The 27,695-nt window shown below is 44.2% G+C and overlaps 1 long non-coding RNA gene across 6 annotated transcripts; it reads left to right on the top strand.

The window, feature by feature from the left end:
• Positions 1–27,695, top strand: LOC126939260 (uncharacterized). Of its 6 annotated transcripts, none has more exons than XR_007720321.1 (5): positions 1–224; positions 4,060–4,185; positions 11,340–11,436; positions 13,058–13,129; positions 26,415–27,695. It is a non-coding gene; the product is annotated as an uncharacterized LOC126939260 (long non-coding RNA). The 6 variants fall into 6 exon arrangements; XR_007720351.1 differs by lacking the exon at positions 1–224 and adding an exon at positions 3,016–3,395; XR_007720367.1 differs by lacking the exon at positions 1–224 and adding an exon at positions 3,016–3,375.

The following is a 27,695-nucleotide window of genomic DNA, read 5'->3' on the forward strand; positions in this document are numbered from 1 at the left end:
TATCCATGCAGATCAGCTTGTGCTGAGGAGAAAGGAATGAGCATTGTACCTTTTTCTTCTCTCAATCAGTTTAGAGAGGTGCACACATTTTTTTTTTTTCCTCCACTCATAAAGAATCTCAGAATTCTAGGACTGGAAGAAAATGTGGAAAATTCTTCTCTTGGTGCTGAAGGCTTGAGTGGAATTTGCAGAAGCCCCTTCCGGGAGCTCTAACTAGCTGTTTGGTAAGTGCAAGGGGGCAGAGTCTGCCCTTGCCTGCCTGTCTGCCTGCCTGTCTGCCTACCTGCCTGCCTGCCTGCCTGCCTACCTGCCTTCCTGCCTGCCTGCCTGCCTGCCTGCGGTCATTGCTGGCCTTGCTAATTAGATCCCCTTTCATCTAAGGAGCTTCAAGAGCCTTTCTCCACTTAACTTGTTAATCTTCGCCCCATCCCTCTGATGCAGATGACAAGCTTAATTAGTCCTGGACAGAGACAACACAGAGCCAGGAGACAGCAGCAGAGCCAAAAGAAAAACACTGGATAGCTTATTCCTCCTCTGCTGGCTCATTGTCTCTCTTGCTGAAAAATGTATTTTCAGCTTTGTTTTGAATTGGCTTCTGCCCTGTATTTTGGTAGCCCAATTCTAAAAATCAAGCCTAGTCAATTTGACTCTTAATGCACACATTTGGGTGTGCGAAAATATCGCATTGCTTTCTTTTTAGCTTTAAGTTCAGCTCAATCCAACATAAGCCCCCCATCTCCCTGGGCTGATGGGAGATTTGGTCTCAGCTGTCATTGGTGCTGACTGCATCTCACGCCCTTCAGAAGCAGTATCAGTTCTAGAGCCCATAAGCAGAGAAAAACTTCTCAGTGGTGGCTGCAGTCGTGGATCCCTGCTGGCAGTGGCTGAAATGCGCATCATGTATGCTTTGAGGTCCCAGTGCTCTATTGCATGAGAAGGTGAGTGTAGTCAGCCATGCCAGGTGTCCAATGGCCACTCTATGTGGTGCTGCCAGGAAAGGAGGCTTGAGTGCCCTTTTGACCCCTCAGATCACTATCACCTCTGTACCTCAGAGAATCTGCCTCTGCCACTTAAGGCTCTCTCCCCCACTCCAGGACACACTGCACTGTCTTCTTAATGAATTTTGGCTCCTCCAAAAGCCAGGAAGAGAAATTGTCTCTCAGCTTTGGTTCAGTACAAGCCCCTGAGGCAGAGGAAACTGGAGGGGCCCAGCAATCCTCTTGAGATGTATGTAGAGAGAGGAGGGCAGAACCCCAGATCTGTCTTTTTTTACTTTATGGCAGAGAAAACAGAACAAAACATCCCCTGAATTTTCCTACTATCAAAGCAGTGTCCCCAAAGAGGAAACAAGGAGTATTACTTTGCTACATTTGTCATCACAAAGTGCTACAGATTGGGTGGCTTAAACAACAGAAATTCATTTTCTTGCAGTTCTGGAGGCTAGGGGTCCAAGATCAAGGTGCTGGGAAAATTGGTTTCTCCTGAGGCCTCCTTGCAGATGACTGCCTTCTTCCTGTGTCCTCGCATGGCCTTTCTCTGTGCATGCGCATCCCTGGTGTCTCTTTTTTAATTTTGTTTTTGACACAGTGTCTCCCTCTGTTGCACAAGCTGGAGATCCTCCTGAGTAGTTAGGACTGCAGGTGTGTGCTGCCACACCTGGCTACTTTTTGTTGTTGTTGTTGATACAGGGTCTCACTATGTTGCCCAGGCTGGTCTTAAACTCCTGCCCTCAAGTGCTCCTCCCACCTCAGCCTCCCAAAGTGCTGGGATTTCAGGCATGAGCCACCATGCTCAGTCCCTTCCTCTTATAAGAACACAAGTCATACTGGGTTAGATCCCACCCAGAAGGCCTCATTTAACTAAATCACCTCTTTGATGATCTTTCTCCAAATATGGTTATATTCTATGGTCCTGGAGATCGGGATGAATTTAGGGTGATGGGGTGGACACAATTTAACCCATAACACAAGGGTTAACTGTATTAAAAAAAAAAAAAATCCCAGTCCACTCTCTTTGCCCTCTGTAAACTGCAGCCACCTCCTTTTAGGCTTTGGAGTCTACAGACCAGATTCAAGTTCCTGCTTCGACATTTCCTAGATGTCTGGCTTTAGGCAAGCTATTTAATATCTCCGGGCTACAGTGTCTCCATTCATAAAATGGTGCTAACAATAGTGTCTATCTCAGAAGGTGTTGAGACAGTATTGCTGAAACACTGAGCACAGTGACTGAAACACAGTAAGTGCTGCATAAGGAAAGCTACCTCCCACCCACCCCAGCCCTGATTAAATCTAACTCTGCCTTGAAGGCTGAGAACAGAGGCCCCTTTTCCTCAGAAGCCCTCCCTGAAGTTTCAGGCTTGGGCTGGGGGCATCACCTTGCTATTTTCCCAATCATAACACTTAACAAACCAGATTGTGAAGGTCAGCTTAATTGTCCCTGTTCCTTAGTTCAAGAAAATATCCATGAGGCAGGTCACCAGTCTTGTTTGTCTGCCTCAGAGTTGACTGTCAGAGGTGGGCAGGTTGGTTACTGTAGAAAAGACAAGAAAGCAGAGCTGGATGGATGTAGGAAAGTGAGGATACTTTAAAGCGGGGTCTCAGCCTATGCATTATTGACATTTGGGCCAGATAATTCTGTTGTAGGAGCTGCCCTGTGCATTGTAGGAGGGTTAGCAGCATCCACACCTCTACCCACTAGGTGCCAGTAGCACCTGCCCCCCAGCTATGGCAACCAAAAATATCTCGATACCGACAAATGTTCCCTTGGGGACAAAATTGTCCCCGTTGAGAACCACTGGCTCAGAATGACTTAAGTCAGTGGTTCTCAAATGAGCATGCATTGGCGTCTCCTGCATTGGACTCTCAGAAACACAAATTGCTGGGCCTCATCCCCAGAATTTCCGGCTCAATGTGTCTGGGGTGGGGCCTGAGAACTTGCATTTCTAACGAGTTCCTGGGTGCTGGTTGGGTGCCAGTTGGGAACCACTGTCTTAAAGGCCAACAAAGCTTTATTCTCCGTAACATTAAGTGAGTACTTTTTGGTCTCAGGCCAGAGTTGGCAGAGTAAAGAGAAATCCCACAGACTCGGGGTCCCGAGGAACACATTTACATGAGACTCCCCTGAGTCTGTAGGCATGGAGGAGATGGCAGGGAGGGAGGCAGGGGTCAGCCTGGAGTCAGGAACAGCCCCACTGGGCAAGGGCAAGGTGATGGGAGGAGCCCTAACCCCTATCCCTGCCAGTCATACCCACAGAGAGTCCCAGCGTTCGACAACATTCATTCAATAAAGATTTGCCGAGCACAGCTAAGTGCAAGGTACTCTTCCGGGCACCGGGATTCCATGAAGGACACAGTAGAAAAACATCGCTGCCTTCATGTAACTTGCTTTCTGATGTGGTGAGACAGGAAATAAGAATGCTAAATAAATTGTGTAACCTGTTAGAAAGCAATATGTTCTATGAAAAAAATAAATGAGAGTAGGTGAGATTGGAGGTGGGAGGGTGATTACAATTTTGAATAAGATGGCTAGCAGTGGTGTGCTGGTAAATGCTGAACAACTGGCTTTCTGCGGGAAAAAGCCCTGATTTGTAGCAATGGCCAATTTCAATGGTGGAAATATCCTTGCCATGGAAGATCAAAGCTATAAATTTTTTTATTTATTTAGAGACAGGGTCTTGCTCTGTTGCACAGGCTGGAGTGCAGTGGTGCGATCGTAGCTCACAGCAGCCTTGAACTCCTAGGTTCAAGTGATCCTCCCACGTCAGCCTCTACCTCGGCTGGGACTACAAGCACACATTACAATGCCTGGCTTATTTAAAACTATGAATTCAACATCATTAAATGGGAAATTGGGAGTGCACATTAGCACAGTATTATGTAGTATACCTACCATACGGATGTAGTAGATGTAAATAACCTCAAGTATAGGTAATAGTAAAATGTAAAATAATTAGGCAATGAGGTGTTTCGAGTATGTTTAAAACCTGGGCTGCTAATACAATTTATTTAGTTATAAATTCACATAGTTTAGTTTTCACTAATGTTTGTGTTTACTAACCAGCTGGCAAATTTCCTGGAAATTTAACAATCAGCTCTTGGGAACTGGGACTAGCCAGCCCTGGTGTACCACTGGTGATTACCGAAGGCCTTGCTGAGAAAGGGACATCTGAACAGGAACCTGAAAGAGGTGAGGTGAAGGCGTAAGGCCTGGGGACATCTGGGGACCAGCACTCACTGGGAAAAGCACTTGCCTGGGAAAAGCAGCATCTCAGGCTGGTGTGTCCACATATCCATGCTCTTGTCCTTGCTGTGCCCTGAGCCTGGACAATCTGTCCTCCTGATATGCTTAGTGACAGCCATCAGGGCCAGACTTCCAGATGACTGATGGCGTAGAATTCTTTATTTCTCCCACGCCTCCTTACATCCTTTCTGGAAAAACAGGTGGCTATGAAGGTGGTATGAATAAATGAATGACCACAAGTAAACAATCAGTGTTCTTCTGTGATCCCATAGCACCTTGAGCCCAGTTGTTTTTAGCTCTTTACATTATTATCCCGTTCTTCTGTCCGTATCGGCCTCCCCCAGCACCCCACGGAGCCCGATGTCAGGCGCATGAAAACCCCTGGCTCATAGCTGACGTTCCAGGAGAGCTTAGTTATTGAATGGGTCACCATGACCTCAACCTGGGCTGGTTTAAGGCATGAGTGGGTTTTAGTGATCGCCCTTCTGTTGGGTGAAGTCCACAGGCTGAGGCCCTTCTGCTGGAGCAGCCTCGTTAGCATGATGGCTCACCCCCTGGCCTGTGCAAGTGAGGCCAAGGAGAGTGTACCCAAGCAGGCCCCAGCCCCAGCCCTAGCTATTCACACACACCCACCACCTGTTGGGCCGTGGCTTGGGACTTCATTGAGGCTGCGTTACCTAACCCTTGCAGCAACCCAGCAGGTGGGGATCCTTACCCCCATGTTACCTATGAGGAAAATGGGAGGACAGAAAAATCACCCGGGTAGTAAGTGACAGAGCTTTCCCTTTGCTGCATAGGTTGGGGAAGAGCTGGCGGAATATTCTGTAGAATATTAACTGTAGTAATGCCAGGCAGCATGGGTACATGCTCATTAGAACTGCAGCCACGCTTGGGAGCACAGCAGAAGAAATTAGTGATTCCACTTGGGGCAGGTGGTCAGGGAGCTCTTGGACACCATAGAAATCACAGCCTGAGCTCTGACTTCTGGGTGGAAAAGGTGTGGGGGCTCTGGGCCCTCCCACTGGAAACCTAGGTGTTGGTGGGACCTCAGAAGTGAGGATTTTCATGAAGCTGGCTCAGGATCTGGCCCCAAGTGCCTTATTTATTTATTTATTTATTTATCCACCAAAACAAGCTGAGGTAATATTTTTAAAATGTTAACTTATTTCCTCTGGTGTTTTCCTGTTAATGCAGTATGCTGGTCTGAGTCCACACCTCAGTGGAAGGGGTGTCAAGGATGAAGGCACAAATAGTGCCCTGCCCCTCTGTCTTTCTGGTTTTGCTTTCTAAAACTTTGTGTCCTCAGTGGAACAAAGAGGATTAGGATTAAGGTATCTCCAAAATGTCTGGGGAGAAACAGTAAAGGGAGACAGAAGGTTCCCCCCATCTAGTTGGGTTTGAGGAGGTAGAGGATGAAGTTAATGAGAGCAGGGTGGGCCAGTCTAACATGGGGAGTCCCCAGGCACTGCAGGTCCCACAGAAAGTTTTGGGAAGCCCGAGGCAGGAGTGCTCTACCTCTTTCCCTGTGGGAAGAACCCTGGGGGAAAGCAGGAAGACCCCATGAGGGAGTGGCTGCAGACCCAGAGGAGTCCTTTGCTCCAGCCTGGCATGGAGGGAGTCGAAGGATCCTCTGCCCTTGTGACGCATAGAGATGATAGAGGGCCCTGCCAGACCTCAGGGACTGTTGGGACAGGAACAATGCCTGTGGGCACTGCTTCCTTAGGACCAGCAGGATACTGGGAGTCTCATCAGAAGCCTAGCTGGACCAGTGAACTAAGAACCAGCTCCCATGTCTCTGCCCTGAGTCCTGGCGTGGCATGACTCACTGAAATTTAGCCACAATCCCAGGAAAGAGGGTGAGAGAAACCTCAAATGGATGACATTTCAGTTTCTGTTACCATGGGAGTATAGTGGCTTCAAGTAAAAATTAGGTCAAGTTACAGAGTCATAAACTACAGAAAATATTTATCAAGCCCCTAAGACTTTAGGCACTGGGGTTGGGAGTGGGGAAAATCAGTAAATTGGGGACCTGTCAGCGGTCCCTCTGTCTACGTTCCTGAATTAGAAGTTATGCCAGGGGTTGGCTTCTATAGAGGGTCCTCTGTATGCACGGTAGTACCACTGATGTGTGTTAGGCACTGACTTTATGCCAATCCTTGCACCAAGAACACCCTTCTTCCTGTTTTAGACAGGTTCTTGGGGCTAAAAGACCAAGCACTTTTTGCAATACAAAGTGGCTGTTTGGGGTTGAATTGTGTCCCCACAAAATATATGAAAGTCTTAACCCTGGTACCTGTGTATATGACCTAACATGGAAAAGCAGTCTTTGCAGATGATAAGATATGTTTGTTAGGGTGGGCCTGATGCAGTATGGCTGCATTCTTATAAAAGGGGGGAATTTGAAGATAGGGACAGACATGCATTCAGGGAGAATGCCATATGAAGATGAAGGCAGAGATCGGAGTGATGCACCCACAAGCCAAAGATTGCCAGCAAACCACGAGAAGATAGGAGAGAGGCACGGGACAGATTCTCCCTCATAGCCTCAGAAGGAACGGACTCCGTCAACACTCTGATCTCAGATTGCTGGCCTCCAGAACTGTGAGACAATAAACTTCTGAATGGCTTAAATAAATTTAAGCCACCCATCTGTGGTACTTTGTTATGGCAGCCTAGGATACTAATACAGTGGGTGACAATCCCACAAAGGGGAAAGATGACTTAAATACTCCTTCTCATCCATCAACACAACCCAATGGTCCTATAGGCACAACTATATCTACCAAATATTTTGGGTGTGTTTAAACATGGGCTAGTTATGAAGTAGAGGAAGAGATGGTTACCATGACAATAAATTTCTGAATGGCTGAAATAAATTTAAGCCACCAATCTATGGTACTTGGTTACAGCAGCCGAGGATACTAATACAGTGGGTGACCCCAGAGGCTTTGACTTAAGCCATGGAGTCGTGAGCCACAGAGCTAACCACTATACTGCTGTGCAGCTGGATTCTACAGAATAGAATGTCTCTTTTCTCTCTGCTCCATTAACCCTTCTTTACTTCTTCCCATATCCTTTGCACTATTTTTAATTGAAATCATCTCCATTCTTTCTTATCAAAGACTTCACTCAAGTACCCTGTGATCCTTCCTCTCTGGGTCATCGGGAGTTCCAGAAACACCCATTGTACTCTCGGACCCCAGGAATGTAGCTTATGCTGCTCCCTGCCTGAAATGCTCTCTACCGTCTGCCAGTGGCCACCTATTAAATCTGAATCATCCTTCAAGTCAGATTTACTGTCTCCCTCCTCTACCATCAACAGCATTAAAAAACTAAGTCTTTGCACACTCAGAATCGTTGTTGGGAATGGACATAGCTGACTTCTTAAGTGCTTTGGATATTTCTAGAAGGTCCCAGAGAGCAGGTGCTTTAAAACTTCCCCACATTCTAAGACAACTGAATCTGTGACTTTAACCTGGAGTTCTTCACCCCTTCTTTCTCTTCTGGTTTCTCAAATTTGCCTGCCCATGAAAAAGAAATATCTTCAAATGACTCTATACTTGGCATATATCTACCCCATTAACAGATTTTTTTCAATCCAGGCAAGAAACCCTTATTCCACTTCCTTCCTAGCTCCTTCCTGTATTTTAACAAGGTTTTGTCATCTCCTTGTGCTAGCCTCAGCAGAGATGATTTGGCTGGATGAGCATTTTATTTTGGCATTTGAAGATGGTGTTGGTGGAGCCTTCCATCCGTATACTGTGAAAGAATACAAACAGAACTAAATCATCCAGTTTCAGGTCCTGGATCCTCTCCAGTTTCAGATGAAGGCAGAAACCCTGCTCCCCCAGAACTGCAGCGTGGCCAGTGCCCTGAGAGCAGACGAGTGGGGAGCCAGACGACCGTGGCCGCCTCTGCGCAGTGGAACACTGGCCCTTGACAGCTGCAGGGGTCTGGAGGAGCTGCTGGCCTGGTGTTTTGCAGGGCTTGTGCTGAGAACTCTTCTCCTTTTTTGGAAAACAAATCAAACCCTGCAAGGAAACCTCAGGCTGGACAGATTTTCCTTGAGACGAATCCACTCTGATGTGTGCCTCTTTCTGCCACAACCTTTGAAAGTTAAGGCCACTTTGTGCTGCTGTAGGCCACTTCTCTGAGGAGCCCCAGAGTCTCTGAATCTTACAAGTGCTGACTGAAAGAAGCCTGCACTTACCTAACAAAGGGGAAAGATGACTGAAATACTCCTTCTCATCCACCAAGACGGCCCGGTGTTCCCACAGACGCAATTACATCTAACAAGTATTTTGGGTGTGTTTAAAGCATGGGCTAGTTATGAAGGAGAGGAAGGGATGGTGGGTGCCTTCTTGTTTGCTTTTAAAATTCTGTATTTGACAGGAATACTCTGTGCTGGTATAATGATGAGACTCTAGAGAACAGTAGTTTTTATAGGATAAAAGTTTAGTTCTGGCTGGGCGTGGTGGCTCACGCCTATAATCCCAGCACTTTGGGAGGCTGAGGCGCGCCGATCATTTGAGTCTTGGAGTTCGAGACCAGCCTGGCCAACATGGTGGAACGCTGTCTCTACTAAAAATAGAAAAAAATTAGCTGGGCGTGGTGGCATGTGCCTATAGTCCCAGCTACTTGGGAGGCTGAGGCAGGAGAATCGCTTGAACCCAGGAGGCGGAGGTTGCAGTGAGCCGAGATCGCACCACTGCACTCCAGCCTGGGAGACAGAGTGAGACTCCATCTCAAAAAAAAAAAAAAAAAAAAAAAAAAGAAAAGAAAAGGAAAAAAGTTTAATTCTGCTTCATGGACTAGCCCAGAGGTTGTCTGGTAGTCAGTAGTCTGATAGGATGGTCCTGCCACTCTCATTGTATCTCTCCCTGCTCAGGGTCTCACTCAAACCTCTGTATTCCAGTCAAAGGAAAGGGAGAAACAAAAGTTTTGCCCAAGGTTCTCACATCCCATTAGCCCAATACTAGTAGCATGGCCACCTCCAGTTGCAGGGATATTGGGAAATGTAGTCTCCAGTGGCATGCCTATGTGCCTAGCTAAAAATAAAAAAAAATTATATCATTGAAGAACATAATGGACAAGTCCTAGTCTCTGCCACCCTTTCTTTCACTTATTCACCCACTCAAGGAATTACTTACTACGTGCCAGCCATATGTTTGGCACCGTTTTTACTCAGTTGCTGATGATCCGGCAATGTATATGAACACATGCCCAGCTAAAGTCACATTGTGCTGCATTCTCTAATAATTCAAACACTGTGGATCTTCAGGGAAGGAAGGGCTCATTCCTTTCTGGAGAGATGTGTCCATTTGTTTACAGATTTATTGAGCACTGTGGTCAGCAGCCTGAAGATGGTCCCCAGTGATCTCCACCTTCCAGAATTTACATCCTTGTGCAATCTCCTTTCCTTGAATGTGTGCTGGACCTAGTGACTCACTTCTAGCAACTGGAATACAACAAAAGTGACAGAATGTCACTTTTGAGATTAGGTTACAAGAGGACTGTGACTTCCACCTCACTCTTTCTCAGACTTCAGTCTGGGGAAATCCAGCTGCTTTGTTTTGAGTAACATTATGGAGAAATTTGTGTGGCAAGGAAATAGTATCTTCAGTCAACAGTCAGCAAGGATCCTAACATCTGCCAACACCACGTGACTGAGCTGGAAAGTCGATTTTCTGAGGACTGCCAACAGCCACCCGAGTGAGCTGGGAAACAGATCCCCCCCTGCCGTTGACCCTTGAGACTGTAGCCTGACAGACACCTTGATTACAGCCTTGTGAGAGATCTGCACCCCAATCACCCAACTAAGCTGCACCTGTTCCTGAATTTCTGACTCAGAAACTGTGAGATAATAAATATTGTGAATTTCAAAAGCTAAGTTTTGGGGTAATTTGTTATGCAGCAATCGATGACTGATACAAGTACCTACTATTTTCAGGTAGTATGTGAGGCCATTAAAATGTGAAAAATGAGTGATGCTTCATTTTGTCACTGTGTCTGGGGAGAGGGGAAGACAGCAATATATATACAAACATGGTGCTTATGATAGAAGGTGGTCATTGCAGTGATGGAGAGGTGCTGAGTGTGAAATAGGAGCACAAAGGAAGAGCTCCTTATCCAGAGGAGGAAAGGAGATGAGGAGAGACATCCTGGAGAACACAAACATTTTCAGAGAAAATTGAGGGAGGGGTCATTCTATGGAGAGGGGACAGAGTGACTAAATGCCTGGAGGGGAAACAGTACAGAATCTGCTTGGGGATGGAGTGCTATCATTTGTGTGTACAACAAGAGGTAAAGGAAGATGAGGCTGGAGAAGTGACTAGAAACTAACCTAGTCTCATGCCAGCAATGTATTTCTATTTATTTATTTACTTTGAGATAAGGTCTCACTTTGTCACTCAGGCTAGAGTGCAGTGGCATGATCTCGGCTCACTGCAGCCTCTGCCTCCTGGCCTCAAGTGATCCTCCCACCTCAGACCCCAAATAGCTGGGGCTACAGGCGCCCACCACCATGCCTCACTGATTTTTTTTTTTTTTTTTTTTTTTGTATTTTCTGTACAGATGGGGTTTTGCCATTTTGCACAGGCTGGTCTTGAACTCCTGAGCTCAAGTGATCAGCCCACCTTGGCCTCCCAAAGTGCTAGGATTACAGGCGTGGGCCAGCGTGCCTGACCCACTAATTTATTTTTAAATAATCAATATTATGCAATCCTGCCTTGAGTAAAAGGAGGTAACAACAAAAGAGTTAATGAAGGCATATTCTCAACAGTCCAACACCTGAATTTTAAGAAGCCAGTTTCAATTACCTATAAAACACCAACAAGTGTAATTTGTTTCATTGTTTTTCTCATAAAATTTGAGCCAGGAACAGTTGACATATTTCCATTGAATAATTGTGGTTCCTATTGAGAAACCAGCTTAGACAAGCTGTTTGACGGATTTGCAACTGGAAAATTGACCCTTTCAGCTTTAGGTTCTCATGAGTCAATATTTTGAAAATCTGAGAAGTTTGGGAAGAATTGTATGTTTGCTGTTGTTGTTGTTGTTTGTTTGTTTGTTTTGAGACAAGATCTCACTTTGTCACCCAGGCTGCAGTCAATGGCGTGATTTCGGCTCACTGCAGCCTTGACCTCCTGGGCTCAAGCAATCCTCCCACCTCAGCCTCTCAAGTAGCTAGGACTACAGGTGAGTACCACCACACCCTGCTAATTTGTGTGTATGTGTATTTTTTGTAGAGACAGGGTTTTGCCATGTTGCTCAGGCTGGTCTCAAACTCCTGGCCTCGAGTGATCCTCCCTGCTCAGCCTGCCAAAGTGCTAGGATTCCAGGTGGGAGCCACCAAGCCTGACCTGGTTGATTATCTTTTTCTTTCTTTTCTCCCTTTCTCTCTCTTTCTCTCCCTCTCTCCCTCCTTCTTTCCCTCCTTCCTTCCTTTCTTCCTCTCTCTCTCCTTCCCTTTCTTTCAATTTTGCAGACTATCAAAGGCTCCAATAACATTTCTAGACTCTAAACCTCAGCTTTGCAAGGCATGAAGAAGAAACCAAAGCATTCCTCTCTCCCCTGAGAGAAGGATTAGCTCCAAAGATTTTTAAACTAGCTCTCAGGAGGTTCTCTGGATCATTACTGCTCACAAGTGCATCTAATGACTCAGTAGATAATGAGGTTATTTGAATGAAGACTACAACACTATGCTTATGGGTACGATTGGCCTAGAATAGGAGAAATTTAAAAAATTAACCTTAAACTTAAAATATTTTACAATATCACTTCAAAATGATTTTCTGTATCTAAAATCCTTATTTATTTATTTATTTATTTATTTATTTTTTGGAACAGGGTCTCACTCTGTCACCCAGGCTGGATGGAGTACAGTGGTACGATCTCGGCTCATTGCAACCTCTGCCTCCTGGGTTCAAGTGATTCTCCTGCCTCAGCCTCCTGAGTAGCTTGGATTACAGGCATCTGCCACCACGCCCAGCTAACTTTTGTATTTTTAGTAGAGACGGGGTTTCACCATGTTAGTCAGGCTGGTCTTGAACTCTGACCTCAAATGATCCACCGCCTCAGCTTCCCAAAGTGCTGGGATTACAGATGTGAGCCACTAGGCCCAGCCTAAAATCCATAATTATTAATATGAAATAATGTTCAGGTGCCCCCTCACCTGTGGTGCACACAGTTCCTTGAAGCTGGGGTCTGTACTTGTGCTCGTGCTTGTGGAAGCAGGGGTTTTGAGTAGACTCCTGGAAACAAAATATCACCTGCTGTGTTGGGTTTTGCTGGAGGCTGCATACTCCTCCTCCAAATGGAATTGGGCAGCCCTCTCATATGATGAAGTTATTTCTTCCTCTGTCTCCCATACATGAGTGTCTTGTGTTGCTATTACCCCCTGCAGGAATGATACTAAAATATTATCAACCAAAAAGACAAATGCATTGGCCAATCAGAATGGACATAGTGCTTGCTGGAGAAGCATCCTGGGGTCTCTCTTCTATGCCAGTTATTATCCATTTTGTAGGGAGATCTGGGGGCTCCAGAGGAGGGACTAGGTGACAAGGTGTTTCTCAGGGGCTCAGGGGCTCCTAGGGGGTTCAAATTTGTACAAGTTGAATAACGTTGTGGTTTTGTTTTTTGTTTTGAGACAGGGTCTCACTTTGTTGCCCAGGCTGGAGTGCAGTGGTGTGAACACTGTTCACTGCAGCCTTGACCTCCTGGGCTCAAGCGATCCTCCTGCCTCAGCCTCTTGAGTAGCTGGGACTATAGGTGTGCACCACTATGCCTAATTTTTGATTTTTTGATTTTTTTGTAGAGACAGGGTTTTGCCAACACCTGGGTTTAAGCGATCCACCCACCTCTGCCTCCCAAAGTGCTGGGATTACAGGTGATTAATGTTTTAATGTCTGTCTTCCCCACCAGACTGTGAGCAGCTTGAGGGTATGAGCTCTATTTTAGTAGTCTTGAGTATCTCTACTATCTAACACAACGTCAGCCCCTAGTAGGCACTTAGTAAATATTTACTGTGCAAAATGGAAATATGCCTGTTTAAACATTTGGTGTTTGTTGGGGACTCTGCCTTAAGCTAGCTACTGCCCTAGACAATTTGGGGGATGTAAACAGAATTAAGAGTTGGCATTTATTTTTGATGAGTTTTCAGTCTAGTTAGCAGACTCTAGTAGAAACTGTCTTGTTCATCTTCATTGCCCTGTGCCTGACGCAGTGCCTGGCACATAGCAAGCACTCAGTAAACATTTGTTGTAAATTCATGTGTCTGGGCTAGAAGGGTTGCTTCAGACTGGTCATTCTTTGTCTACCCCTCCAAATCTGCCAGCCCAGCAAACTCAGCTCCACAGAATTACTCCCAGTGATCCAACAAACTATTACGGTTAGCCAGGAACAAAAGCCACTAGGAAAATAATGCATCACTTTTCATCTGGATGTTTCCAAAGGAACTGAAGTATTAAAGTCACAGTTGTCCCAATCAGATCATCTTTTCAAAGGAATTACAGGGTTGTGAGCCAACAGCAACCACATACACCTTTGCAGTAATCAGAACCAGCGTTCTCAATGCTGAAAGCAAAATCAAGTAAACAAGGTTGTGTTGTGGACTTCCTTGACCCAGACTTTCAGGAAGGAGCTGACACACTGCCCAGACTCGCGCTCACCCACATCGCTCAGAAGCCAAACAAACTCGAGAAGCTCGTGTTTTCCCAGCTGTATGATGCACTCACTTCACCAAGTGACTGGCCAGAAAACAAGAAAAAGAAAAAAGAAAAATCCCTCGTTCAGACCAGTCAGGGGAAGAATTGCTTCAGCTGGCCTTTGCTTTTTATTTTCATGAAGTATCAAGAAATCTAAAAATGGAGGAAGTTAGATCTATGACTTTTAGTCACTTAAAAGGAAACAAAATATCATTTTTTTCTTTTAGAGAGCTGATCGTGTTATTACGCTGCCTTAAAACTTCAGTGGCTTTCTATCTTATAATCTTCAAACCCCTTGGTATCACTTCCAGGTCTTTCATAACTTGTTTAAAACAATCTTTCTAGCCACATCTGCCTCCTTTCCTCCTTTCCTCCACATCTGCTCAAGAACTGAAAGCTGTTCTTGAGCTTTGCCAGGCTCCCATGGTCTTAAATACTGCATGTGCTTTCTTGCCTACATGCTTTTTTGTTCATGCTATTCCTTTTGCTTGGAATACCCTTCCTTGCCTTGATCACTAGGAGAACCACAACTCATCCTTCAAGACGAGTTCAAATGGCACTGTTACTCACCCCAACAGCAGATTTAGCTTCTCCTTCATCTGTCTCTCCTTAGGACTACTTTGTATGTACCTCTTACTGCACTTGCTCTCTATATCATTCATCCACTCATTCAACAACATTCACTGTCTTTGCACTTTGTGCCAGATACTATGTGAGGTGTTGAGGATCCAAGTGTAAAAGTCCCTATCTAGTGGGGCATGCAGACAAGTAAATTGATTGTTATGACACAGAATTGTGTTTTTGGTAAAGGTAAGCACAGGTTGCTTTGGAAAATCCGAGGAGGATCACATGCCGCAGTCTGATTGGAGGGAGAGAATCCAAAGGGCTTTTTGGAGGAGATGACACCAGAACAGTGTAAAGAACAAGGGGTTTTTGTGTCCATTCTTGGCAGAGCACTCCTGAAGAAAAGAGTTAATCATAGCTCATATCAAATCAAGTCGTTTATTCTATACATGTTCACTGAACTCTTTGCTAGGAGACAAACACTCCCAGGAGCAGCTTAGGAACTAGGCAGAAGCAGTCAGGAGTGAGAGAAGTGGGTAAGACAAATAAGAGAGGAAATCAAGGATGAGTCTCAGGTTTCTAGTTTAGGCGAATGGGTGGTAGTGGATTAGGGCTGGCATGTGCAGTTGGGCAGGTTGTGGACTCACAGATGCAGAAGGAGGCACAAGTTCAATGAAGAAGAGCCTTACACTTGATCCCACCACTTAAGTACCACCACTTAATATATGATGTTGGAATGGACCACAATTGAGACAATTGTTTTGTTTTATTCAAAGCAAGCCTTGGCTAGGCGCAGTGGTTCACGCCTATAATCCCAGAATTTTGGGAGGCCAAAGCAGGTGGATCATTTGAGGTCAGGAGTTTGAGACCAGCTTGGCCAACAAGGTGAGACCCTGTCAATACTAAAAATACAAAAATTAGTCAGACGTGGTGGTGCTCACCTGTAATCCCAGCTACTTAGAAGGCTGAGGTTGGAGAATTGCTTGAACCTGGGAGGCGGAGGTCGCAGTGAGCCAAGATCATGCCATTGCAATCCAGCCTGGGCATCAAAGCAAGACTCTGTTTCAAAAAAAACAAACAAAAAAAAAGGCAAGCCTATTCTTTCTTAAGTGAAACAAAACATCCACTTTCCTGCTATATTCACTTGGCTCCTTAATTTTCACACATAAAAAATCTCTACTGTGAATCACTCAAGTCTTTTACACATCCCTCTGCCTTTAGACCATTTTGACACCTCTACCAGAGATTTTAGGATTTCCTGCTTAAATGAAGCTTGAAAACTAGGTATAAAACTGAATACTCAGTTATTAATATTGTTAATAATGGGGTTATTGGTATAATAGTATTAAAAACATCCATGATTATTAAATTCATAACCAAAAATTGCCTTTAGTTTTTAGAATTATTTCAAGCTACAATTTGATCATCTCGTAATAGGGGTAATGCCTTTTCTTTTTGAGATGGGGTCTTGCTCTGTCTCCAAGGCTGGAGTGCAGTGGCATGATCTCTGCTCACTGCAACGTCTGCCTCCCAGGTTCAAGCAATTCTCCTGCCTCAGCCTCCAGAGTAGCTGAGATTACAGGCGTGTACCAGCACACCCCCGCTAATTTTTGTATTTTCAGTAGAGACAGGTTTCACCATATTGGCCAGGCTGGTCTCTAAATCCTGACCTCAAGTGATCTATCCACCTGGGCCTCCCCAAGTGCCGAGATTACAGGCATAAGCAACCGCATCCAGCCCAGTAATGCCATTTTAACCCCACATTTTATTTTCCTTTTATTGTATTTTTTTCTTTTATATAGTGGAAGAAATCTCAGCAGGAATTTGATCACCAAAGATCCTTTACTAAAGCTAATCCTTTCAAAATAATTGAAATACATCCTAATGTACCCTAAATAATTTCCTCCTCAAAGTTTGGCTCTTTCTAAAACATGCCTTGGGTTGCCATTTGACTTCCTGTTACATTTAGACAGAAACGTAAATCTTTTAGTAAATATACTGCTTTAAGATGTATCCAGGCCTCTCAAAATCAGCTCTTTATTATTCTTGATTGCTATTCTTTGCCTTTTCCATCCCTTTCTAGAACTGCAGGGCCCCAACATATGTATCTCATAAAAATAGAAAATATAGTCTACAAAAGACAGCTGGGGTGGAAAGTGTAGCGATCATCGCTTTGTCATTGCCTATTTTTTCTCTTCAGCCTCACTGGCAACGTATTTAATTTGCTTTTTGTTATGAGCCCTATCCTCTTTTTTTTCTGTATTTTGTTCTTCAAATGTACTTCTCTTTGAAGCTGTTTATTATGGACTGTATTTCCTTTTTTAAAAACATTTCAACTTTTATTTTAGATCGGGGGTACATGTGCAGGTTTGTTACATGGTTATATTACATGATTCTGAGATTTGGGGTGTGATTGACCCCATCACCCAGATAGTGAGCATAGTACCCAATAGGTAGTTTTTCAACACTTGACCTTCTCTCTCCCTTCCCCCATGGTGTATATGTGCCACATTTTCTTAATCCAGTCTATCACTGATGGACATTTGGGTTGGTTCCAAGTCTTTGCTATTGTGAATAGTGCCACAGTAAACATACCTGTGCATGTGTCTTTATAGCAGCATGATTTATACTCCTTTGGGTATATGCCCAGTAATGGGATGGCTGGGTCAAATGGTATTTCTAGTTCTAGATCCTTGAGGAATCGCCACACTGTCTTCCACAATGGTTGAACTAGTTTACAGTCCCACCAATAGCGTAAAAGCGTTTCTATTTCCCCACATCCTGTCCAGCACCTGTTGTTTCCTGACTTTTTAATGATCACCATTCTAACTGGTGTGAGATGGTATCTCATTGTGGTTTTGATTTGCATTTCTCTGATGGCCAGTGATGATGAGCATTTTTTCATGTGTCTGTTTGCTGCATAAATGTCTTCTTTTGAGAAGTGTCCATTCATATCCTTTGCCCACTTTTTGATGTGGTTGTTTGATTTTTTTCTTGTAAATTTGTTTAAGTTCTTTGTAGATTCTGGATATTAGCCTTTTGTCAGATGGGTAGATTGTAAAAATGTTTTCCCATTCTGTAGGTTGCGTGTTCACTCTGATGGTAGTTTCTTTTGCTGTGCAGAGGCTCTTTAGTTTAATTAGATCCCATTTGTCAATTTTGGCTTTTGTTGCCATTGCTTTTGGTGTTTTAGTCATGAAGTCCTTGCCCATGCCTATGTCCTGAATGGTATTGCCTAGGTTTTCTTCTAGGGTTTTTATGGTTTTAGGTCTAACATTTAAGTCTTTAATCCATCTTGAATTAATTTTTGTATAAGGTGTAAGGAAGGGATCCAGTTTCAGCTTTCTACATATGGCTGGCCAGTTTTCCCAGCACCATTTATTAAATAGGGAATCCTTTCCCCATTTTGTGTTTTTGTCAGGTTTGTCAAAGATCAGATGGTTGTAGATGTGTGGTATTATTTCCGAGGGCTCTATTCTGTTCCATTAGTCTATATCTCTGTTTTGGTACCAGTACCATGCTGTTTTGGTTACTGTAGCCTTGAAGTATAGTTTGAAGTCAGGTAGCATGATGCCTCCAGCTTTGTTCTTTTGGCTTAGGATTGTCTTGGCAATGCAGGCTCTTTCTTGGTTCCATATGAATTTTAAAGTAGTTTTTTCCAATTTTGTGAAGAAAGTCATTGGTAGCTTGATGGGGATGGCATTGAATCTATAAATTACCTTGGGCGGTATGGCTATTTTCACAATATTGATTCTTTCTATCCATAAGCATGGAATGTTCTCCCATTTGTTTGTGTCCTCTTATTTTGTTGAGCAGTGGTTTGTAGTTCTCCTTGAAGAGTTCCTTCACATCCCTTGTAAGTTGGATTCCTAGGTATTTTATTCTCTTTGTAGCAATTGTGAATGGGAGTTCACTCATGATTTGGCTCTCTGTTTGTCTGTTATCGGTGTATAGGAATGCTTGTGATTTTTGCACATTGATTTTGTATCCTGAGACTTTGCTGAAGTTGCTTATCAGCTTAAGGAGATTTTGGGCTGAGACAATGGGGTTTTCTAAGTATACAATCATGTCATCTGCAAACAGGGACAATTTGACTTCCTCTTTTCCTAACTGAATACCCTTTATTTCTTTCTCTTGCCTGATTGCCCTGGCCAGAACTTCTAACACTATGTTGAATAGGAGTGGTGAGAGAGGGTATCCTTGTCTTGTGTCAGTTTTCAAAGGGAATGCTTCTAGTTTTTTCCCATTCAGTATGATATTAGCTGTGGGTTTGTCATAAATAGTTCTTATTATTTTGGGATATGTCCCATCAATACCTAGTTTGTTGAGAATTTTTAGCATAAAAGGCTGTTGAATTAAGGAGGTAACTTCTGACATATTATAAATAGTACCATTTAAAAATAAAGCTCTTATATTACTCTCTTGGCTGGGCATGGTGGCTCATGCCTGTAATCCCAGTACTTTGGGAGGCCAAGGTGGGGGGACCATTTGAGGTCAGGAGTTTGAGACCAGCTTGGCCACTATGGCAAAACCATGTCTCTACTAAAAATACAAAAATTAGCCAGGCATGGTGGTCTGTGCCTGTAATCCCAGCTACTTGGGAGGCTGAAGCAGGAGAATTGCTTCAACCCAGGAGGCGGAGGTTGCAGTGAACTGAGATCGCACCACTGCGCTCCAGCCTGGGTGGCACAATGAGACTCTGTCTCAAAAAATTAAAAAAAAAAAAAAAATAAAGCTCTTACATTACTCTCTTAAATGTCAAAGAATTCTTAATACCACAGCAATTTGATACCAACTAGAGTGCTTTGATATCCATCATCTAGTTAAAATTATATAAACAAGCTCTTTAATATACATTTTCATCATTTTTCTCCATTTCACTTCTACACAGAAGTTCATTCTAAAATAATAATGTTCAAAAACCTTTTATTTATCATTCTATTATACTTTTCTACTTCTACAACAAAACAAAATAAATATGTAAGTTAAATGCTGCAAGTGTTTTAAATTTTTTCCGAATTTAGTTATGATTAGCACAGAATTAACCAATACAACAGAGAAATATTATAAATTTTTATGCATAATTGTTAAACATAAAAAGTTTTTATTAGAATTACATATATTGATAAGCTGAGTAGCACTTTTTCTCAATTGCTTCTTGTATCCATGAATGAATTATTTATTGTTAGAATGAGACAGGGTGTAGTATCCATTCTATTTCTATTTGTTATTTTTACGGATAGAAACATTGAAAAACTGTGTTCACATAAGTAAGTAGGTAGGAATAGATTTCATAGCATTGACACTTAAGTTTAAACTATTTCATAGATATAAGACAAAGATCACATAGTCATTTACCACAAAGATGTTTTAAATGATCTATCAGCTGACAATTCAGTTCTGATGTCCTTCAATTCTGTTGAAAGCAAAGAATTGAAAGCCACATGACTTGCAAATAGATTTATTTCTCAGTCATTAGAATCCAGTTAAATACTGATATTTGGAAGTGTCCTTTTTTTTTTTTTCATTCTGAGACAGGGCGCCACTCTGTCACCCATGTTGGAGCACACTGGCACCATCACAGCTCAGCGCAACCTCTGCCTCCCAGGCTCAAGCCATCCTCACACCTCAGCCTCTCAAGTAGCTGGGACTACAGGCGTGTGCCACCACGCCCAGCTAATTTTAATTTTTGTGGAGACGGGGTTTTGCCATGTTCCCTAGGCTAGTCTTGAACTCCTAGATTCAAGGGATCTGCCTACCTCAGGCCCCCAAAGTGCTGCGATGATTACAGACACAAGCCACCGTACCCAGCCTGGAGTTGTCCCTTTGTAGCACAGAGATTTCTCCACCTTGGAGCAATGCCCCAGGGTAAGTCTGGTCAGCAGTGAGGTGTGATTTTCTTTTGTAAGGTGAGAGAATGAACCTAATGAGGGAACAGGAAGGAGAGGAGGACCAGAAGAAAGAGTCCTCACACATACTAATTTTTGGAAAGTGTACTTATCATAGTTCAGGATCTGTAATTGATTCTTTAAAATCCTTTGGAAAGTCCTCAAATAGTATACCAATTCGAAAACCACTGTTACAAAGATTTCTGCCAAGTATCGTCATTTGTTAACTTGACAATAGAGCTTTTTTTAATTTATTTTTTTCTCAGAAGACCTATTAATATCTGTAAGAGCCAACATTCTTGGAATACTCCCTGGGAAATGCTACTTTAAAGATTTGATTAATAAATCTTAATTGGCTCCCCAATTAGATAATAAAATCTACAGCTGTGAGCCAGAGGGTGTTGAAGTTGTAGGAGAACATATATAATGATGATGACGATGACAATATTGACAGCTATTACTGATTACGTCAGTTTCGTATAGCAAAGACCGACCCTAACAAACACAAGTGAATACCAGCAATGAGGTACTTGTCTCACACAACAATAAACTCCTGGCCAGGTAGCCCTGGAGTAAAACAGTAGCTCAACAAGGTCATCAAGCACCCAGCTCTTTCTCTCCCGCCACGTCATCAACCTTTGCCGTGAACCTTGTGCTTGTTGCCTCATGACATCAAGAGGGCTGCTCTACCTCCAGCCTCACAGTTAAGTTCCAGGCAAGACGAGAGAGCGGGGCAGACAGAGAGAGAGGAGCAAGGACTTGTGGCTTAGAAGCTTTGCCTTTTTATTTGGAAAAGTCAAAGACAGGTACTTACATCTCATTGGCCATAGCTGAGTTTTCTGGCCACCCCCAGCTGCAGGGAAGCTGGGAGTTTGGGTATTTCCTCTTCGACGCTTTCTAGTAGAAGAAAGCAAAGAAGCAGGTGTTTGAGAAGGGATTTTGAATGAACCAGTTTACAGGATCTGTCACATCCTTCTATTCTGAGCTAGACATTTTATACATATTACATTTATTATAACAATCCTATGTGATAGGTTTATTATCCCCATTTTTCAGACAAGGAAATGAAAACTCACTGAGGTAAAGTAACCTCACAAGGTACTATAACTGATTTGTGTGAAAAAACTGGGATTGGAACAGTTCTTCTGATACTAAAGTCTGTGCTTTCCATCTCTGACCACCGCATGGGCTGTTTTGCTCTACATCCTGATACATTCCATGTCCTTCATAGCGCAAGACCTAGAAAGTTCTGTTGGTTGCCGGGCGCAGTGGCTCACGCCTGTAATCCCAGCACTTTGGGAGGCCGAGGCGGGCGGATCACAAGGTCAGGAGATCGAGACCATCCTGGCTAACACGGTGAAACCCCATCTCTACTAAAAATACAGAAAATTAGCCAGGTGTGGTGGCGGGCGCCTGTAGTCCCAGCTACTCAGAGGCTGAGGCAGGAGAATGGTGTGAACCCAGGAGGCGGAGCTTGCAGTGAGCCGAGATGGTGCCACTGCACTCCAGCCTGGGCGACAAAGCGAGACTCTGTCTCAAAAAAAAAAAAAAAAAACCCGAAAGTTCTGTTGGAGTGCAGAGACTCCCAAAGCCTGTGCCAAGGGCAGAGGATTGGGGTGGGAAGGAGAGAATAAGAAAGACTCCCTCGGCCCCTCTTCCCCTCTCCCACGTAACTTAATCTTGACAAGAGCGGGTCACAGGAGAGAAGGGCAGGGAAGGAAGCAGCAGCTCTTCGCTGGGAACAGGCCACTGGGGCTCCTTTTCTGATTCTGACCCTGGACTTTCAAGTCACCTGGACTCTGCAGGCCTCAGTCTTGCTCTTCAGAGTGTATTTCCATGATTTAAGACAAATTCCCAGGACCTATGTTTGGGAGACTGCAGATTTGTGGTCTTGTGGGAAGTGAGTGTGATCACTCCTGAGGCAGCGTCCCCGTGCTCCGGAAGCTGTACCTTAGAATCCACCTGGCGTGAGACACCTTTCCGGCCCCTCTCCTCCCCTCCAAGCCCACCATGGACTCAGAGATAAATTCACTTCAGGGGCTCTGGGCTGTTGTGACCTAACAGGTCATGACTGATGAAGCAAGGGAGCCCCAGAAACTCCACATGAGGGCACAGACCTCCAAAACTTTCTGGAATTCAACTGCTTCTCACAACTGTTAGTCTGGTCCAAGCCAGCATTGTCTTCCACTTAGATGACTGCAATGGCCTTCTATTGGTTCTCCCTGCAGCCACTTTGCCCTATAGCCTATCTGCCACAGAGCATCCAGGGTGATCATATGAATGCCTCGGACAGGCCGTGATGTCCTCTGCCTCAACCCAATAGCAGCTCCCTTTTTCTTTCAAAGTAAAAGCCAAAGTTTTGACAAAGGGCTTCTAAGGCCATACCCAATCTGCATGCTGTTCCTCACCTTCCCTGCCCCTCCCCCCATACCTTTCTAACCTCACTTTCTACCTCTTTCACCCTCTAAGACATCTTCCTGCCTCAGGGCCTTTGCAGAGATTATTCTTTCTGTTGAGATCATTCTTCTCTCAGAGATGCAAATGGCTCTCTCATCTCCTTGAAGGCTTTGCTCAAAATGCCACCTTCTCATTGAGGCCACACCAACTACCCTGATTTTAAAATTCCACCCCCTCCACTTCTTCCCCCAACATGACCAATCCTCCTTACCCTCCTCTGCTTTTTCCATGGCACTCATACCTTTCTAATACAGTATGTAACTGATTGATTTATTTAGCCTATAGACTGCTTCCTGCCATGTGGCAGAGACAATAACACTCACCAAATATTCCACGTGCTTCCTCACATTTGCTAGTTTTTTTGTTGTAGGCGAGGCTGTGTGATTAGTCCTGAGAGAAAGCATTGTGAGTCACTTCCAAGCTGCAGTACTGACAAGCCCATGGGAAGTTCTTCGGTCTCACTTTCCTCTGCCATCACAACTAAGGAACCTCAGATGAAACCTCTTGGGCCCCTGAGTCACTGCCTGGAAGACAATTGCCTTGTAGAATCACAATGGATTTTGTGCAAAAGAGAAATAAATAAAGCATTGTTTTGTTAAGCCACTGATACTCTGCCCTTATTAATACAGTATAACTTAGACTTCCCTGACAAATAGACCCCATTAGAATATAGGGTCCATGAGACCAGGATTGTCGTCTGTTTTGTTCTCTGATATATTTTGAACACCTGGATCAGTGCCTGGCACATAATAATCCCTCAGTAGATTTGTTGAATTAATGAATAGACTCTTGGACACAGGCCAGCATCCCTGACCCAGTCCAGTTTCTAGCTTCCTCTAGTGTGTAACAAATTCCCAGGACCTATGCTTGAAAGCTCCTTATGAGTAGGGAATAAATTGCAGTCATCTTGTATTGTGCCCAGTTTCATAAGGCCTTGTCCATTGTTACTATTCAGTAAATAGGGACTGACTGACTGACAGAAATAACTCAGTGCTAGCCCAGCTCTCTCCTGCAGTCGTCAGGTGGAAAGCTCTCAGCAGGAGAAGGAAGATGGCCAGTTCTAGTTCACGTACTCCTACAGTTTCAGCACAGAATATTGCTTCACCAAGAAAACTAAGGCTGTTTTGCCTGATCCCCTTCAGTGCCTCACTCTCTGACCTAAAATCTGGCCTCTCTCTGTACCTGTGCTCACGCCTTCACTGCCCTGTTCAAGGGCACTAAGCAGGGTACACTATTCTTTCCAGATTTCTACCTCCCATTCATACCTCAGGCCAATATTTTCTGATCTCTGACACTGCAGTTGTACTGAGCTTCCTCTTGGTGATGGCACCCAGGACCTTCTGATTGCCAAATGCAGTGGGACTTTTTTTTTTTTTTTTTTTTATTGTGTGACGCACTGGAGACCTTCAGCTAATCTCCTTGTCACCTGCTACTACTTTGGCTCCCATGGCACCATCCTTTCCAGGTTCTGCTTATATCTCCTTGGCCATTCCTATGCCTCCGTGGGCTCTTTTTCCTCTGCTCATTCCTTCAGGGTCCTCCAGGATGCTGTCCTCAGCTCACTGCTATGGGCACTTGACACAATTTCCTCATGGTTTCAACAACCTCCTGGATACTGATGATTGCCAAATCTTTGTCTCCAGCCCCAGTCTCTCTCCAGAACTTTAGCTGATTTACGTATCTGCCACCTGGAGAGACCCACCTGGAGGTCCCACGACTTGGGTGTCTTTTATGCACCCTCTCATATCTTCTTGGCCTAATTTCTGAGTCCATTAGTGGCTCTGGCAAGTGGTTCTACCCTGGCTTTGACTCAGTTTACACTGACAGTAACTTTTTTCAACAATTGGCTTAGACCATGCTTTGTACCTTGGGGCTTCTCAGATGTCCCTGGATGCCTAGTCATTCTGGTTGCCTGTGGACATGGCTAACACCTAGGCGTGTGCAACCCAGGTTGGGGGTGGGGGTTGGGGATAACATTTCTTGGGGAAACTGGATTACGAAAGTACAAGAATCAGTGGATAACTGCCTCTCCCTCTTATCTCTCAGGTGGACAGTCCTGAAATGCAGCATAAATGCTTCTTGGAGGCCCCAGGGGCCCAGCATCAGTGTCCCATGGCAGTGACCAATATGATACACATCTATTACTGGATTTCCATTTTTCCATTTTTCTTTATCCCACCCTCCCTGATCCCTCTCTCTGTTCTTGGGATCACTTCCCAGATAAATGACCCATGCATAAACCTTTGTCCCAGGCCTTCCTTTGAGGGAATCAAGGCTAAAATATCCTTTAGGCCCCTCTATCTCAATATGTCTAAAGCAGGACTCTTGGTCTTGCCCTCAATCCAACTCTTCTTCTTCTACTCTTACCCCAATCAGTCATCAAAGCTAAAAACTAGAGACTCATCTTTTCCCTCTTTCTCATCTCGATTTCAAGTCAATCCTGAATCTGCCCCTCTACTCCTTTCCTAAGACCACCTCACCCAAGCTGCTGCCTCCCCTCAGTTCTCTCTGCCTCTCCCCCAATCCTCTCAAATCCATCCTACACCCAATCGCCAGTGTGAAATATCTCAAGCGCAAATTTTTTGCCACAGTATCCTTGACTTAAGCCCCTTCAAAGGCTCTGTTGGTAGGATAAAACCAAGCACCTTGTTATGACATGGGGCCTCCTGGGACCTGCCCTTTGCCCACCTCTTCAGAATCATGGCTGAACTGCTTATGCTTTCCAGCACCAATCCCATTGTGCACTCACCAGAGAGGAAGAAAATACTTATTTTGAAGAGACCTTTTATTTTGTCTGCTGCAGAGCATCCCAACAGCATAGCTGCTATGAAGACAATGTTGGCAGAGCTACTCTCTAGACTTTTACGTTCACAGGGCCTTTCTGGAGTCATAGCTTCATAATACACAGATGACAGGACAGTCAGGATGAGGGGTGGAGAAAGTACTGGAGGTACAGTCAGCACACGTGGGTTCCAGGCCTGCTGTGACACTGGCTAGCTGTGAGACTGTGGGTAAATTTCCTGGTTTCTGTATTCACAAAGTGGGAAAATGCCATCTAATTGCCACAGGGTGTGTGATGAGCACATAAAAGTAATGATGATGATGATGGTGATGGCTAACATTTATTGAGCACTTACCAGCAAGGCAATGGCAATGAAGAAGGTACCTGGTAAGCAGGTCATAGCTCTGCTGCTAACTTCGTAATGTTTTCTCAGTAAGTCATTTCCTGTGTCTTGACTTCAGTCTCACCCTGCAAGCAGTCGAGTTGAACTAGTTCAGGGCTTTTGACTGGGAGGTCACTAATATCCTTGATAATATAAGATAAAGTTCTGAGTTTATGAGCAGCTAGCACACTGAGCTATTGCTTGTCCTAAAGTGGGCTGAGCATACATCCGTTTTTAGCATCATTGGGATGCACACAGTGTGTTGAAGGTGACCTCACCAGCCCTGACATCAGCCTCCTTCCCCTGTGAAAAGAAATGATTGTGTCCTGAGCGAGAAAGTTAGAGATACTGAATCTCTTGCACTTTTTTTTTTTTTTTTTTTTTTTTTGGTCCAGCACACAGTAACAATGAGGGTAATTCTGCCAAAAAAACAACTTTTCTTGGCATGCATTGTGCTGTTCAAATCCATGGAATTTATTGCCACATCATTGCCAAGTTGGACAAATTCTTATCAGAGCCCAGTCAAATCCAAGGACAACTCAAGGCCTGCCATCTCTCTGCATGATGTCCAAGCTTCTCGTGTGGCCTCCTCACCCACCGTGGATTCTGCACACCTTCCTGAGGGCCTGGTAACAAGGAAGACGGACACTGGTACTCTGATCCTTCACCACTCAGCTCTAAAATGATGCCTTTGCTATAACTTTAGGGTTTTGTTTTGTTTGTTCATTTGTTTCCTCCCATCCTTCAATACCTTATTATTTCCCTGTATGAAGTGAAAATGTGATGGAGTAAATATATTGACTATTTTCTCTGTTCTGTTACTACCAAAGTCACACTCCCCATTTTGACTCATTTCTTTTCATATTTGATTATTTTCTGACTAGTTTCTGATCATATTTACATGATTTTCAATAACCTGCTGCTTCCTACATAATTGAGGTGGTCAGAATAAAAATCCCGAAGTGGGCATGAATTGGAAGACATTTATCCAGCCATGGTGAGGGGAGTGAAACTGCATCCATGGCAAAGAAGATACAAACTGGGCAGAGTGATTGTCCCTTTATTTCTCCAAAAGCCAGGGGTTTGTAGAAGAGCATTCCTGGGTGGGCTTTCCTGACGGGGAGAGCTAAGGGCAGAGAATCTAGGATAACACTTGGCCTTCATCCATTCCATGACACCTTACACCTTTGGCATCTATTTGGCTCTTGGTAGGATGGGGGAAATATGAGATGAAGAAAGAGGAGATTTGCCACCTCTGACTTCCCCTCATGACTCCCAGGTCACATTAGCACTAACACTAGTTATATTTTAAAGTGTCTTATTTGTTTATGTCACAAATAATGATTGAACACACACTGTGTATATACCAGGCTCTGTACTAGACACTGGAGACACAATGCAAAGCAGCCATACTCCCAGCTCTGTGGAGTACTCACGATGTAGTGCATGCAAAAAGACAATCAGATGTGGAAAGTGTCCAATGAGTTCTGTAGAATGTGGCCCATTAGATCTCTTATTTACAGCATTGTGGCTGGTATAATTAAATTATTTGAGCCATTATTTGTTAGTGTTGGTCTTCCATTTTCAATTAAAAATCCCATAAGGACTGTACGTCCTAGCATAATGCCTAGCCTGTGAGGAAGAGCTCAATAAACATTTATGAAGAAGGAAAGAAG

The sequence above is a fragment of the Macaca thibetana genome, chromosome 1 (assembly GCF_024542745.1).
Source record: "Macaca thibetana thibetana isolate TM-01 chromosome 1, ASM2454274v1, whole genome shotgun sequence".
Taxonomy (NCBI): domain Eukaryota; kingdom Metazoa; phylum Chordata; class Mammalia; order Primates; family Cercopithecidae; genus Macaca; species Macaca thibetana.